General features: G+C 38.6%; 1 protein-coding gene across 1 annotated transcript in view; it reads left to right on the top strand.

Moving 5' to 3' along the window:
- The first annotated feature begins 13,403 nt into the window (after nt 1-13,403).
- Nucleotides 13,404-14,503, top strand: part of APBB1IP (amyloid beta precursor protein binding family B member 1 interacting protein) — a 56,214-nt gene continuing 55,114 nt past the window's right edge. Inside the window, exon 1 of the mRNA XM_062494203.1 lies at nt 13,404-13,413. The gene's annotated coding sequence lies outside the window, so the exon portion shown is untranslated. The remainder of the gene's footprint in view (nt 13,414-14,503) is intronic.

Genomic DNA, 14,503 nt, shown 5'->3' with positions numbered 1-14,503 from the left:
ACACGGGCTCACAAAGCTGCTCACAGCTCTGCAGACCTGCTCTGTGTTGCAACTTCATCCTCCAAGTGAGCTCTATCTGCCCTGTGGATAAGCCTTCAGGCCCTCAGGCTTCACATAATCTAGGGTTTTACAGCTGGAGTGTACTATGAATACTTTGAATTGGTCAGGGCTTAGACTGCATTTTCTGAGAAATCTTGCCAGTTTGAGATTTTAATTTGTCCTAATTTAGAATGAAAACTATTAAAACATTTCCTAGGAAATAGACATTCCACTAACAATGTTATTTGGGAAAAAAGATCCCCAGCATTTCCAAAAAGCAACGATTTCTTCCAAGAACAGTGGAGCCCCGAATACCAGGAGGTCCCTGTATTCCTGGATCCCTGAGACAAGGAAGAGGCCATCACACAGGAGTAGATCTGACTGAATGGAAAACTGGCAGCTGACCCGCCTCGCAGAGGACTATCAAAAGTTATCTGTATTCCATTATAAGGCTCACTGAGATAAGCTTTCATGAAATGTTTCACTCTCAGTGAACCAGCAACTTCTGACAGAAAACATGCCAACAGAGTGGTGTTTCCAAGAGATGTATTCATAGCTGGATGACACAATGATAAAAGTATCTCCGACTTGGCTAGACTATCTGGTCAGCATTAGTTCAGTGCTACAAGTCTCAGCCTCCTGAAATAATAATCCTTGAGTCAACTTCTGTTCCCCTAATTGCTGACTGTACTCCTTCAGTAATGCCACATGAGCATTAAAAGCACAGCACAGAATCCTTGTTAATGGTTTCATACTTGGTTAGAGAGAATCTCTATTTTTTACATTCTGCTTTGAAAGCTTGTAGTTGAATACGGAGCACCAGGCTGCCCAGAAATTCTCCTGATTGAAGCACCTTAACAAGGAATATTGTCTTTTTCCTCAAGGCCCCTATATCATGGTAATGGGGAAAGTATGCAAATGATTAGGAAAGATTTCTCTTGAGTAGCTGTAGAAATAAGTTTTGGAAGACTTTGTTGTGTTCTCATGCCTTCCTACAGAAGATCTGGTAAGAGAAGGTGTGCTTGAGGTAAATCACATAGATGCACATTCATGTTACCAAGAATTGTGGAGCAGGGTCCCTAGCTGTACATAAATAATGTGTTTTAAATCAACGTCAGCAAGTGCAAGAGAAACCTAACTTATCCACTTTAGTTGCTGTTTTCCTTCCATGTACTGTTTCTAATGGCCAGACCTCAAATCTAACCTGTTGTTTCTCTTTTCGTTACAGGAGTAGCAGAAACTGTCATTTGCTAGTAACACTCTCTCAGATTTTCACATTATAAAATCTGGTTTGAATCTTTTCACTTTTAAAGTAAAAGAAAGTTTGAGTTTATTTATTTTTTCTGATTTTTAACTGTTTGGATCAATACATACTCAGGCGTTTGCAAAAAATGTGACAGAAATTAATTTAAATCAGGAGCCTTAATTCTGGCATTTCCCAAGTCATGGAAGTTTTATTTTTATAAGCTTTTAATAAGCTTTAATAAAATATTTGATTTTGTACATATTTATATGTTAAATATTTGATATAAAATAAATCATGGGCAGTTTACCACCTATCAAAACTCTACGGCCCCTGCAAAAGTAAACATATGTAATTATGGTGCAGGTCAGAATAAATGTACCAACTACTATTGGAACATCAGAGAGCCTGAAGGGAAAATGGTGGTTGAAGAAAATATTTTAAAAAGCTCATACAAGTGAAGAACGAGGCAAAGGTCCTGGATTCTCTAGAGTAAATAGCAAAGCACCCACAGCTATAAATGGTGCCATGCAGAAAATCAAAGCAGAAAAAACCCCAAACCCTACAAAATCAGGAACTGGGTGAGTGCAACACTGGATTCACTATCTTTGAAACTCTTCAAGTCGCAAAACAATGTTTTTCTAAACAAAAAATATTTGGCTTAGTACAGTCTGTATATGTAGAAGATTTTGTCTTACGTTATAAAACAACAGACTATGAAATCTAGCATTCACTTCTGAAACTGCTGTACCAGGACTTGTCAGTATGGAAGCAGGACAAGATGGCCCTGTTTATATTTTATTATATTTGACAGATTCTGTTAAGATTAGTTTTCTTGAAACTTAAAAAAAACCAAAACAAAACAAAGCAAAAACAAAACATAAAAAAACCCAAAGCAAAAAAAAAAAAAAAAAAAACAAAACAAAAAACACCACAACAGTGTTTGGAATTATATGCTTAATATTTTGAAAAGTTTTCAGCAATTCTTCTAATCAATTTATGTCTAACATTTAGAAATAATTACTAAGTCAAGCACTGGCCAAAAAACGAAGAAATTAAATGTAACCTGTGTGAAATCTTTCTGTGGACATTTCAGGCTAGAGACGCACAAGATCTGAATCTGAAATTTGATAATGTTTCCTTTTTTTTTTTTTTTTTTAGACAAACATGCATTCATTAAATGTATAAAATGTTAAAAAATTGTGGTTTGAATCTGGAATTGAAAATGACAAAATCTTGAGTATTGTCTCTATTTCACTAATGCGAAAAAATATCACCAGTCATGAGGCTGCCAAAGAGAACAAATAAGAAGACAGCTAATCTTTTACACAACTTGTAACAGTGTAATTTTTTAAAAGCCAGCCTGCAGAGCTACAAGTTGGGAATGCATCTTGGTGCCTTTTGCCTTCAGGGTGAAAATGGGAATAAAACTTCAGTTGCAATAATTACTAAGACAAGTCTTTCTTTCTTTCTTTTCTTTCTTTCTTTCTTTCTTTCTTTCTTTCTTTCTTTCTTTCTCTTTCTTTCTTTCTTTCTTTCTTTCTTTCTTTCTTTCTTTCTCTTTCTTTCTTTCTTTCTTTCTTTCTTTCTTTCTTTCTTTCTTTCTTTCTTTCTTTCTTTCTTTTTCTTTTTCTTTCTTTCTTTCTTTTCTTCCTTTCTTTCTTTTCTTCCTTCCTTCCTTCCTTCCTTCCTATAATTTCTAGTTTTCCAGATTAACAATAGGAGAAACAGCACAGGAGTGATACCATGGAGTGCTTATAGGTTTCCAGTTCTTTATCTTCATTTATCCAAGAACAGCTGAGTTTTTTCATGTAGAGGAAGAGTTTTTCAGACATATCCAAAGGAGAGGCCAGATAGCTGCAAGTGGTTTCTGCAAAGATAGGCAGCATTATCAATTTAGATCTGTGCATTTCCATATGCAGCCTTCAAGTTTTAAGAACAGGGGAGTTATTCTCAGAAAAAAAAAAACACAAAAAAAACCAAAACAATTAAAAAAAGACTAAATTAGGACTGCTTAAGCTACTAAATACCGTAGACTTGATCCTCATTTACCTCATGTGAAGGAGATCTACTACAAGTGTAACTCATGTGCTCTGTGTTTTCCTAGCAATCATGAAAGCTCTTGAAACAAACATCCTACATGAGCTTCTCTTTGTGCCTTTCTATAAATAAGGATTCATTTTTCTCCTTGAGAAAGGAAGCAAACTCTTGCTGTATAAGACAAGCAAATTAGCTTTCATGGTTCCTAGGGCAGAAATCTGCACAGTAATACACCAGGCTCTTCTCAATAATGCTCCAGTGTCTGGTGGTCTCTCAAATTTGTAACACAGTCTGTCTTTGTAAACAGTTTACATTGATCTTTGCTCCAAGCTGTGAGACGTTTTGGGATCTTTTTTCAGTATGGCTATTTGCCCACCATCAAGACCTTATTTTGGTAATCCCAAAAATTAGCTAGGATCAATTACAAAGACTTTTCCTCAACAATGTAGTTCTAAAATAAATTTAAAGCCTAAGATTTTGGCAAAAAATCACATTAACAGTCAAACTGGAAATGTTTCAAACACTGATTGATCAAGACCCAGCTGAGTTTATTCTACTCAGGACAGATTTTCATTAGATAGTCTGAGAAGAGTGTTTGTTTTGGCCTCTGTTTCTAGAAATAATATTAACCTGGCAAAAACTGTTGTTTCCATAAAGAAAAAGGCTGTGGAGCAGGCTAAATATCTCTGTCTTTCTTCTCATGTACTACATTAGTTTCACTAACATCCTGTGTTTATATTTTCAGAAGCTGCATTAGAGTTTCAGGGCTGTGGTTAAATCACCTGTCCAGATCTCTAAGGTACTTACCTGGCCAGAGTTTGTGAGAAGGTCACAGTCCAGTGCAGGTATGTTCAGAACACATCTGAGACTTAAAGAAGTGCTCTCTCTCATTATTCACCCATAATGATTTGATTCCTACACAGTTAAGGTGCAGACTTCCAGGCCTTCAGGCACAGTCACAGAGCTAATGGGACCCAAATATTTTTTAGAGTCTGAGGTGACATTTAGCTCTTTTGACATTTTTAGGTCGTTTTAAATGCCACTAGTAACATGGTTACAAATACCCAGTGGCAGACTTGAAAAACCAGCTCAAGGTCTTCCACACCCTTGTTTAGGTCCTTCACTTTCATCTCCCTTGCTTTATTATCAGTTTTATATGCTTTAAGGGAAGAACAAGCTTCCTTTAGAAGGAAGGAATGTGAGACCCACAGTTACTAGAGGAAAAGAAGCTCATAAGAGAGATTAAAAATATGGAAATTTTCATTTTTAGTTGAAGAGGACTATAGTTTTTATTTCATATCATCCTTGCAGAGGAAAAGTGGTATATAGTGTTGTCAAGCAATGCTATCTTCATTTTATGAGACAAGAATGTATTTGCAAAGTTATCAATGTTGAAGACTTTTTTTGGAGTATGTTCACATAAATGGGATGTTCCTTTTTTATGCATACATCATAAGGCATGGAATTCTTTCTGCTTGGAAAAGGAAAACCTGACTACAGAAGAAAATTATGATTAAAGATGCTGCATTGATCTCTGAAAGTCTTATTACTTTCACAACAATGTACAACCAAGACAAACTATGCTTTGCAGTCTTCAGAAGAAACAAATCAAGTGCATACCATGTATGTGACAATACTGACTGCTTAAAAAAAAACAGTGCATGCCAGTTGTTGAATTTACTTGGAATGCACATTTATATGTTCCAGGTTCACTTGCAATGTGTGTTTTTCAGCTTTTCTCTTTATCCAGCTGTCAACTCAAGCTCAAGTTGAGTCTATGAAGATTTAAGGAAACACTTGCTTCCACATGCTGTGCTGTAAGCTGGGCATCATTTTTGGTTCAGATCTTCCCAGGTCAGCTGTGTCTAGAGACAGCTGATTATTTTCTTGCAGCACCTCTAAAATAGGTGCTCTCTTTCCATACGTCAAAGCTTGAAGCAAGGCTTTCATTTCATATCTTTATCTATGGTTTCCTGATGTGGTTTTCCCTTCTCATTTATTCTTTCTTGCTCTGAAAATTATTTTCTAGGCCCAATACCTATATTGTGTCATTTTGTCTCTGCATTCCTTAGCTGGCACTGGCTTCCCACTTTTATCAAACACAAACTACTGATCTTTTTCAAGTTCCTTCATGGACTCTCCAAATTCCACATTACATTTCTTCCATTATAGACTCATAAGCCCTCATCTCTTCTTTGCCCATTTATTAAAATTTAGGACAACCTTCACGTTTCATTTTTCATGTCTGAAACTTCTAAAAAGTCTCTGCAAAAGGTTTTTTTAAAATCCAGGATAATGTAGTACACAAACTTGCTATTTTATTACAGCTACCTGTACTTAGAAAGGTTTCTGTCAGCTGGGGATAATCTAAATGCCACCACAAAGGATTTTCATTTGAAAATGAGCAAAAATACTATTGAAGAGTGAAATGTGAAGAGTACAAAATTTGAATAATGTTCAGACGTAATATGTGAGATGAAGACTGATGTTACTGTGACAAAAAGGGGAGCAGAATTAAAAACCACAACATGAATAAGAAGCACAGTGCATAAGCACTAATCAGTGGACTGAACATGAGTACGGGACAAGCACTTCCTCACCTGCTTTGCTGAAGTACAGCCATAAACAGCCTTGTCCAAGAAGTCCTGGCCAATACTGTTTAAGAGCTTCAAGTCTGTTTGAGAAAGTAATCTCTTTACTTTCAGAGAAGTGTTATCAGCCAAAGATATTCCATGCTTATTGTATTTTTAGAGCAAAAGAGACAGATTTTTCAAAACCAAGATATATTATTTAAAATACTTTCTTCAAAAATTTTACCCCAAGACACACCCTGCCTTAATGTGTCCTTCAAAAAATTCTTCAAATTGCCACCATGGACATAGCTAGTACATAGGAACTCTCATCTCCAGGAACATGAAAAACCAGTAAAGTATGTGATTCTGGCTGGAATATCTAAGCTATTGAATGATTTTAACTTTTGTTGTTTTGGTCCAAAGCTCATTTTTTCCTTATTCTCACAGGAAGCTATATTGTGGTCAACAGCTGGCTGTATCATTGTGCAAGAGTACTATTTTTTGTTGACAATTGAGCACTCAAGCTATCATATGAGGAAAATACAACATCATTTAATGTATTTGTTATAACCATAGTCTAAAAATACAACTGTATATTGCAATAATGCAGTGTAGAAACATGAGTTTCTACAGTGAAAGAGGAAGTGAGAATTCACTGCCTTCTCCTAAAATGAGAAAAAAGAAAAGCTACCAGAGGAAGCACAATGCTATTGTCAAGTTCCTCTTTTAAACTTTATTGATTCTATTGAATTCAAGTGGAGCTTATAGTCAACTTGTATGCTATGGAAAATCTGTACTGCCAATTTCATCAGGAAAACACAGATTAGTAGCTCTATCCCAACAAACCTTTCCTTGTCTTATGCTCTTGTGAATCAAGTGAATCAAGCGAGATGCTTCTTGAGTAAAAGTGATACAATTGGCCACAGCTGGGTTATTGTAATTTCTTTGCACAGTGGAAGGAGAGTCTCACCTTGACTCTTGCTTGACTCACAGACATTTGGTTACAGAGAAGCACCAACTACAGGCCATAGAAAGCTGAAGAAGAAAGAGCACTGAAAGCTCAAGGTCTCCAAATTCTTAACAGTAATATTCAGATCTCAGCTGTACTTTACCTGAACATGGTAAATACTATCCTTCAAAAAATCTATAATTTTATGGAGGCATTTTTTAATGAACAATATGGAAATGAACAAGTTTCTTGGTTGTCTTATTAATCAGCAACCATGTAAAGCTGCAGTGTGTTAAGCTCTAGCATGTAGCTTTTCTCTCAGGATTCATCACACAAGATTATGGTAGGGTGGAAACTAAGGAGTATTTATTTGGTTAAAGATTGTCCTGTATCTCACAAAATCTAACCTAACCTGAGTTGGCAAGACAGGTCAAAACTGTCATGGTATGACAAAACTCTTAGACTTAAATTTTTGCATTACATGCACTTTTTCTGTAGACTCAACTTGCACTTTCGTGACACCACTTGGTTTGGCTCACTGGGACCTACCAGGAACGATTGACTGTGTAGCCAAATTCCAGCTGTGAGTTTCATAAGCATGAGCTAATTTCATATGCACCTCCCTTTAAGGTGGGGCTAGAAGGTAAAGCTCTTAAAAATAGTTTCCCACAGCTCCTTCCATATTTAGTACATGGTATGAAAGCAAGTTCTGCTTTCTAGTTTCCCCCCTTATGAACAGGAAGTGCCACACATTTAAAATGTATTTTGTAGGAGCTATAAGGATCTTCACTGGTAAAATATAGATCTAAAGACTATTTCTGAAGGTTTCCACCTGTTTCTTGCAGACAGTGTTTACGCGGATGGAAACTAGTGATTATGCAAAAACTCTACTTTGCACTTCTTCACACCAGAAAAAAACCATACAGGTAGTTTATAGTGCAGCTTTCCTCATAGTGTCCTTCACCCTGTATGCATATTACATCTGGGCAGATGTTACACACTACACATATGGTCTAAGTGACACACAGCAGAAAACTGCAGCTCAATACTGACATGCAGCTACAGAAAATCAAATGCATGTTCAAAAAGATGTAACCTGGCATTTGTACTTAAAAATATCTGCTGAGAGGGAAAGAATAATAAATACATACTCTGATTTTGTAGATACTTTCTGATAAGCAAAAAATGCTGATAATTATCTCCTTTAAAAGTTCTGCAATCACTGTGAAAATAGTGGATGGCTGAGAAGTGGGCTGAGGATGGAACAAGTTTATTTAGAACCCTGAACAACAGGAAGAATAATTCGCAAAATTATGAAGATGTTTGCAACTACTATTGTCCTGTGAAAAGAAGACTATTAAGTGTTCCAAAGGCATTCCAGGGCCTCCAGGCAATGGGGGAAGTTTTCATATTCATGTGAATGTGAATGCAATGAAACAGTCAACATGTAGCAAGTAAAGGAGAACACTTAAACTTTATTTTAAAAAGGTGAACATTTAAACTAGTATGACCAGAGGACCAGCTTCTGTGCTTGCTCTCTCACAAGCTAAAATATCCACTTTTGAACTTACAAAACTTCAAATGAACACTCTACCTGTATAAACCATGCTTACAAGATTTTAACAATCAGGAAAGAAAAGTGCATAGGGAAATAAATCCCAGAGGTAAGAAGTGAGTAAGGAAAGGGTTGAACAGCTTTAAATTAGTAAAATATATGACTGATTTCTTTCTATTAATGAAGTCAGACAATACTCTCTTCTTTTTTCTTCAAGTACCTCTTATATTCACTTCAGTAAGAAGCTTCAAAACCTTACTCATATCATGCTTAGTTTGTGAAACATATGAAATCTAACATACAGCATTAATAAAATCAAATGCTCAGTTTAAAATTATACTTCTTATTAAGTTAACTTTTGCCTACATTGCTCTGAGCAATATAAAAATTTTGTATAGCTAAAGAAATTATTTTACTATTTTGTAAAGCTAAAGAAATTATATTAATAATAAATGCTGACATTTTCAAATGAAGACCCTCAGGTTACAATTTTCCAGTTAATAACAAGTATCATTCTGAACAAGTTAGATGAGATCTCAATATTCCTTGTCATGACATATACAGATTTCCTTTTAAGGGTGCAGCCATTTTAATGTATCATAACATTAATAAAGCTAATAAATGAGATGTGTTAGTCAGGCTTTTCCTGCCTCAGCTCCAATTTATGTTAGATGCCCAGGTCTCACAGTGAAGAAGGGGGCTGACTTGAACAGATGTCTGTAAGGAACAGAAAGATATATATAGATATCTGCTATGTACAAATAATTCAAAGAAATATGGATGTACACAGTGATATTTATATGTGAGAGTAGGAAAACAGACTCTGATCTAAAACTCATTGAGCCCAGTGAAAAGGTCTCCCTCAGGCTACTCTGACTTATTAATCAAGACCTTAGAGAAATTTTAACAGTGTAAATCCTGGACATATAAATAGTTGCCTAAACATATTCTACATGCAAAAATGGAAGTCATTGACTAACTCAAGGCCCTACCATACACGGAGAAAAAATAAAAATAGAACTCCATCTTAAAACTCTGATAGTAGATAGAATTCTAGTAACTAAACTTTGATCATAGACTTTTCAGAAGTACTTCTAATTTTCTGCAGTTAAAAGTGTGAATTTGCCAGCTTCACTGCTAACATTTTCAGATTAAAACATCTTTTTCAGTTTTTCAGCCAGGTTGAGATATTGGCTTGTTTGCTTTTGATTTTCCACTGTAAGAACCAATGCTTTCCTCTCAGGAGTAATGGAGAAATAATTTTATTTTCAGTTCTGATTTGCTGAAAGACATCTCCAGAAGGATGAAAGAGAAGATGGGAAGAAGGGTCATGGTGCTCTTTAGCACACTGAGTTTTAACTTCTTAATTTGCTATAATTTTAGAGAACTTTATATGACGTTCTTATTAACAAGCTTCTGTACACAATGCAGTCATACTTCAATTTGATTTACTGTGATTTTTTAAATGCTGCTTTTGGTAATTTTTTCAATATAAGCTCTTAAATGAGAGCTTTCCATCTTCCTTCTAGGGAAGTTTTAGGGTTTATAGGTTTTCTGCAGTATTGCACAATCACTAATTTTTTTTAAAACCCCATTGTTAAACAGAATCAATACTTATTGAAAGAACATAGAACCTTGCTACTTCCTGATATGTATACTTTTTTTCTTTCAGCCTTATAAGAAGATGCCAAACATTTTTCCAGAATGCTCTGACATTGCAGTCTGATGGGGTGATGTGAGTCACTTCTCACTAATTGCAATCTCTTGAAGCTTTCTGGAAAAACAGTGTCTTGATGAAAGAACTTATCTGATGTACCCTAGAGGATTATCCAGTCATTGTACCAAAGATTTTCAGTATCTGCATGGTACTACTTGAAAAGAGGATACTCCAGCCTTTAAATATCACTTGTCTTAAAACACTTAACTTTTAATCCTATTTTGTAGCTTGGATCTATGCCTTTGTCCTCTATGATCAAAACTTCCATTCTTCCACCTGAAAGTTATTTTGTTTGAATGTCCACAAAAAAAACCCAACCCTTTCAATTGTATTCTCTGTGTTTTGCTATGACAAAAGTTCTAATTAATGCACTGATTTTTTTCCTCTTTTTTACTGTTGGCCAGGGGCACAAAGACTTGGCAATATTTTACATATCTGCACCCTCTCCATTCATAATACTGCGGGCTATGGGCTGATCCTGCATTACTCTGGGCTGGCAAGACCTTAGCATAGTGTCTCATTTACCCTGTAGAGAAAATTAAGATCAGTCTCTACAAAGTCAGGTCATTATTATCAGTATATAAAGTGATCTTAATAAAATTTAAGGGGACACATTTAGAGTAAAAAGTTTTTTTTCCCAGTAAATTTCTGTATTCCTGACACTAGAAATACATATATTCTCTTTCCAAAACAGATGCTCTGCTTTAATTCTAAATTTTCTGCTGCTTTATAGAAACTTCCATTACTAGGACATGCAATCCAAAAGAACTGGGGAGGTTAATAAAGTTCTCCCCCTTTTTCCTCATGAAGGGGAGGGTGTATAATGACAGCATATCTACCCAGTGATCTACTCACCCATGATAAGAAAAGGAAAAGAACGATTTCTAACTGCATGTTAGATCTTGAGTCATGCAACTGCTGAGGAACGCCCAGCTGTAATCTGGGTGGAGTGCATGTCTCCTCTTCCCATTCGAAAATAGAAAGCTTTTGGAGGAAAGCAGGCAGAATGTAGGGCTGGAATTCAGGGGAATGATTTTGATGCACATTCATTTAATCTGACAGAAAATAGATTAGGAAAACTTAATTATTTCCACCTCTTCTTCCCACAAATTTTGTTTCTCTCTAACATTAGAACACACATTGTTAATCAAGCCTGTATCTGCTGTAGCATTTCCCTCACCACATTTCTTCCTTATGAATACTTGATGGCCTCCACCCACCCCACTGGAACCCAACTCTCATGCTCCTGAACACAGAACAAAAAACTTCACAGATAGCACTCAAGATTTTCTGGGATTTCTGTTATTTTCTCTTTGCTTTCTAGAGGTGTGATGTTCTCATCTCCACTATTCCTCTTACAGGCAATGCCAGTGAGCTTTGGAGAGATGCAAAATACTGCCATTCAGCTCTCTCAGCCTTTTCCAGGATACTTGGAGGGGACAGGAGCAAATCTAGAGATGGAGCAAACAAAGGCTACTTCATATAAGCAGAATAGATGTTTCCTATATTATCTTAACAAATATATTGTGCAAAATAAGTGTGAAACCACTAGTGTATTCAGGGTGTGACCATGTTACTGGTATGTCACATAAAGAAATTAAAATATACTTTCTGGCAACAAAATGCACCATGCAATATTACTCTTTTAATGCATGCAGAGTGCTCAGTGCTAAGTGCTGATTTTAAAATTGACTTTGGGATAAATTAAAAAAAAATAACTGTCAATGAATCTTTTGAAATTATATCTTTCATTGGCACCATAATGATACCAAAAACCAAAAGGAGCAATGGCAAATAAAGTCAGTAAAGACAATATGCAGTATCCATGGAATCTCAGACTCCCAAGTTCCTCAACTAATAACTGTTTAATAACAATGTACAGGATTTTACAAACACTGTTTTTCAAATTTAGATGTATTTCCAAGCACCTGGACAAAAATGAAGGTCTGACCTCATCAAAGATGCTGGTTAATTTTAGCCATCTTGCCAGTGAAATAATTTGGGATTTTTTAAAATAACATGAGCAGAACAATGCACTATTCCCTAAACGCACTCTTAAATATGGCTGAGCTGTCTCAGCTGGAAATTTTCAAAGCAATTACCCCTTAAAGCATTGAAACATGTTTGCTGTGCAAAACAGGGTGGTAATTTAAAATGCTACCATCCTTCTGTTATAATTATTTTATCTCCAGCAGTGTTGGAGGAATGAAACATGGGATTTCTTGGCTGCTTTGGAACAAAATCTGGAATTTTATTACAAATTGCCTATAAAACACAAGACTGAGCTGAACTACCTGGTGACTACCACAAAGTGAAGTAACAGAAGGAGGCGATGGTGACATCTTCACTTTTTTTCACTATACTTCACTGTCAGTGCTTTAAATATAGAAGAAAAAAACTTGCTAAAAGCATTGTTTGAGCAAAGTTATAGGTACTGAAACCAGGATTTTAAACCAAGAGAGAGTTCTATTTGCACACGCCTTACAGTACTCAATTATTTTTTTTTAACTTGGTGACATCAACACTTCCAAAGTGGCACTGAATTTTCTGTTTCACTTTTTATTTTCAAATTCAGGTGGAAACATCTCGATTATTTCTTTTCTTCCCCAGCTTTTTACGGAATTTAACGTCCTATAAAATCATTCCCACTCCGTGAATATAATCTGAGTACCCTTCAAGGCAGCCTTTTCCAAAGGTACGAAGTGACCAAAAAAATTCCATGAAAGCAGTTTGCTGCCTTGCACATTAGAGAAGATGTAGAGTCACTAAAGAGAGAGGGGGAAGAAACACAATTCCGTCTGAAAACCAGAGAGCGCCTGACAGCGCCGTCCAGCCGGGAGCGGCGGCGGGACGGGAGGGCAGGGGCCGGGCTGGGCCGGGCCGGGTCGGTCTGGGCTGGGTCGCTCGGTCCGGCCGGGGTTTGCCTGGGGCTGCAGCCGCCGCCTGTGCCCGGCCCGGGGCGGAGGGCGGCGCTGCGAGCACGGCGGGGCGGCCCCATTTCCCTCAGGCAGCGCCGGGCCCCGCGCAGCCGAGCCGGGCCGGGTCCTACAGAGCCCAGCCGAGCCGAGCCGAGCCGGGCCGGGCCGGGTCCTACAGAGCCCAGCCGAGCCGAGCCGAGCCGAGCCGGGCCGGGTCGGGTCCCACAGAGCCCAGCCGAGCCGAGCCGGGCCGGGTCCCACAGAGCCCAGCCGAACCGGGCCGGGTCCCACAGAGCCCAGCCGAGCCGAGCCGAGCCGGGCCGGGCCGGGCCGGGCCGAACCTCCTCGCAGCCTCCGGAGCCGCCGGCCGCCCGCCAAGGTAAAGCGGGCAGGGAGGGATTAGCCGGAGCCCCGAGGGTTCCCGGCGCAAGCCCGGCACCCGACGGGGCGGGAGGTGCGGCAGACAGACACCGCTCTGGGCAGCGGGGGGGACCCCCAGAGGGAGGGGACGCAGCCCCGGGCTCCCCTGGGGACAGGGAGAGGACGCCGGAGGGCTGGCGCGGCTGGGTCCCGGTGATGGATGTTCTCCTCTGCTGTTCTCCTCGGCGGGGTTAAGCTGGGCCAGACCTTCCCTGTGCCCAGTCGCTGGGGGAAGCGAGTAGGGGGTTGATCATTGCAAGGCAGGGGTGCCAGAGCTTCCCGGCAGCTTCACGAGGCCGGTGGGGATCCCGAGGGACGCAGTGCCCCGTTTCAGGGCCAGCGTTAGGAAAGGGAAGGCAGGCGGGAGAGAACTGCGGACCAAGCGGACAGAGAGCACGCCATGTGAAGGCTCTAATCAATATTGAAGTAGGTAGAAAGCGGTGCGGTTGTGGCCAAACAGCCAGTACAGACTGCTAAGGAACACAGTTTACATCTCTCTGCTGGTGGTGACTTTGTCCCCATGGGGTAGGGAAAAACTCTCAGTGTCGCATCCGTCCCGCATGGTACCAACGGCTGAATACTACGGAAAAGTAACTGAAATGTAATCTCCACAAGTTTGGGGTGATTTTTCAATCCCGCGTGCACCAAAAAGAGAAGTTATTAAATCCATTCATTGTCACACTGGGAAGAGGTATCTGGTAGTGCCTTTTAGGCAGCAGATAATCCAGCCTGTTTTAAATGTCATTAAAAATTTGTTGCAGGAATAGAGCCTACAAACAAAATAACCAGGGTTCCACCTAACTTGCAGTTTAACTTTTTGAAGCCACTTCCTGCCCGAGATTACTGCGATGCTGTGAATAATTTGGCTGCAGTTTGTGTCTCCCTCTCAGAACTTAAGTTTGCAGAATTTTGGCAGTAATTTTTCCTCCTTTGGTTCTAGTTCCTCTTTATGAATTACATGACATGTATGTTTTGTCATCTCTTCCAAACCTGCAACCATCTTATTTCACGTATGAAATTTATTGATTTTACTGTTAATCAGCTACCCT

This window comes from Cinclus cinclus, chromosome 1, assembly GCF_963662255.1.
Source record: "Cinclus cinclus chromosome 1, bCinCin1.1, whole genome shotgun sequence".
Classification (NCBI taxonomy): Eukaryota; Metazoa; Chordata; class Aves; order Passeriformes; family Cinclidae; genus Cinclus; species Cinclus cinclus.
This window is presented reverse-complemented; position numbering and strand designations above follow the sequence as displayed.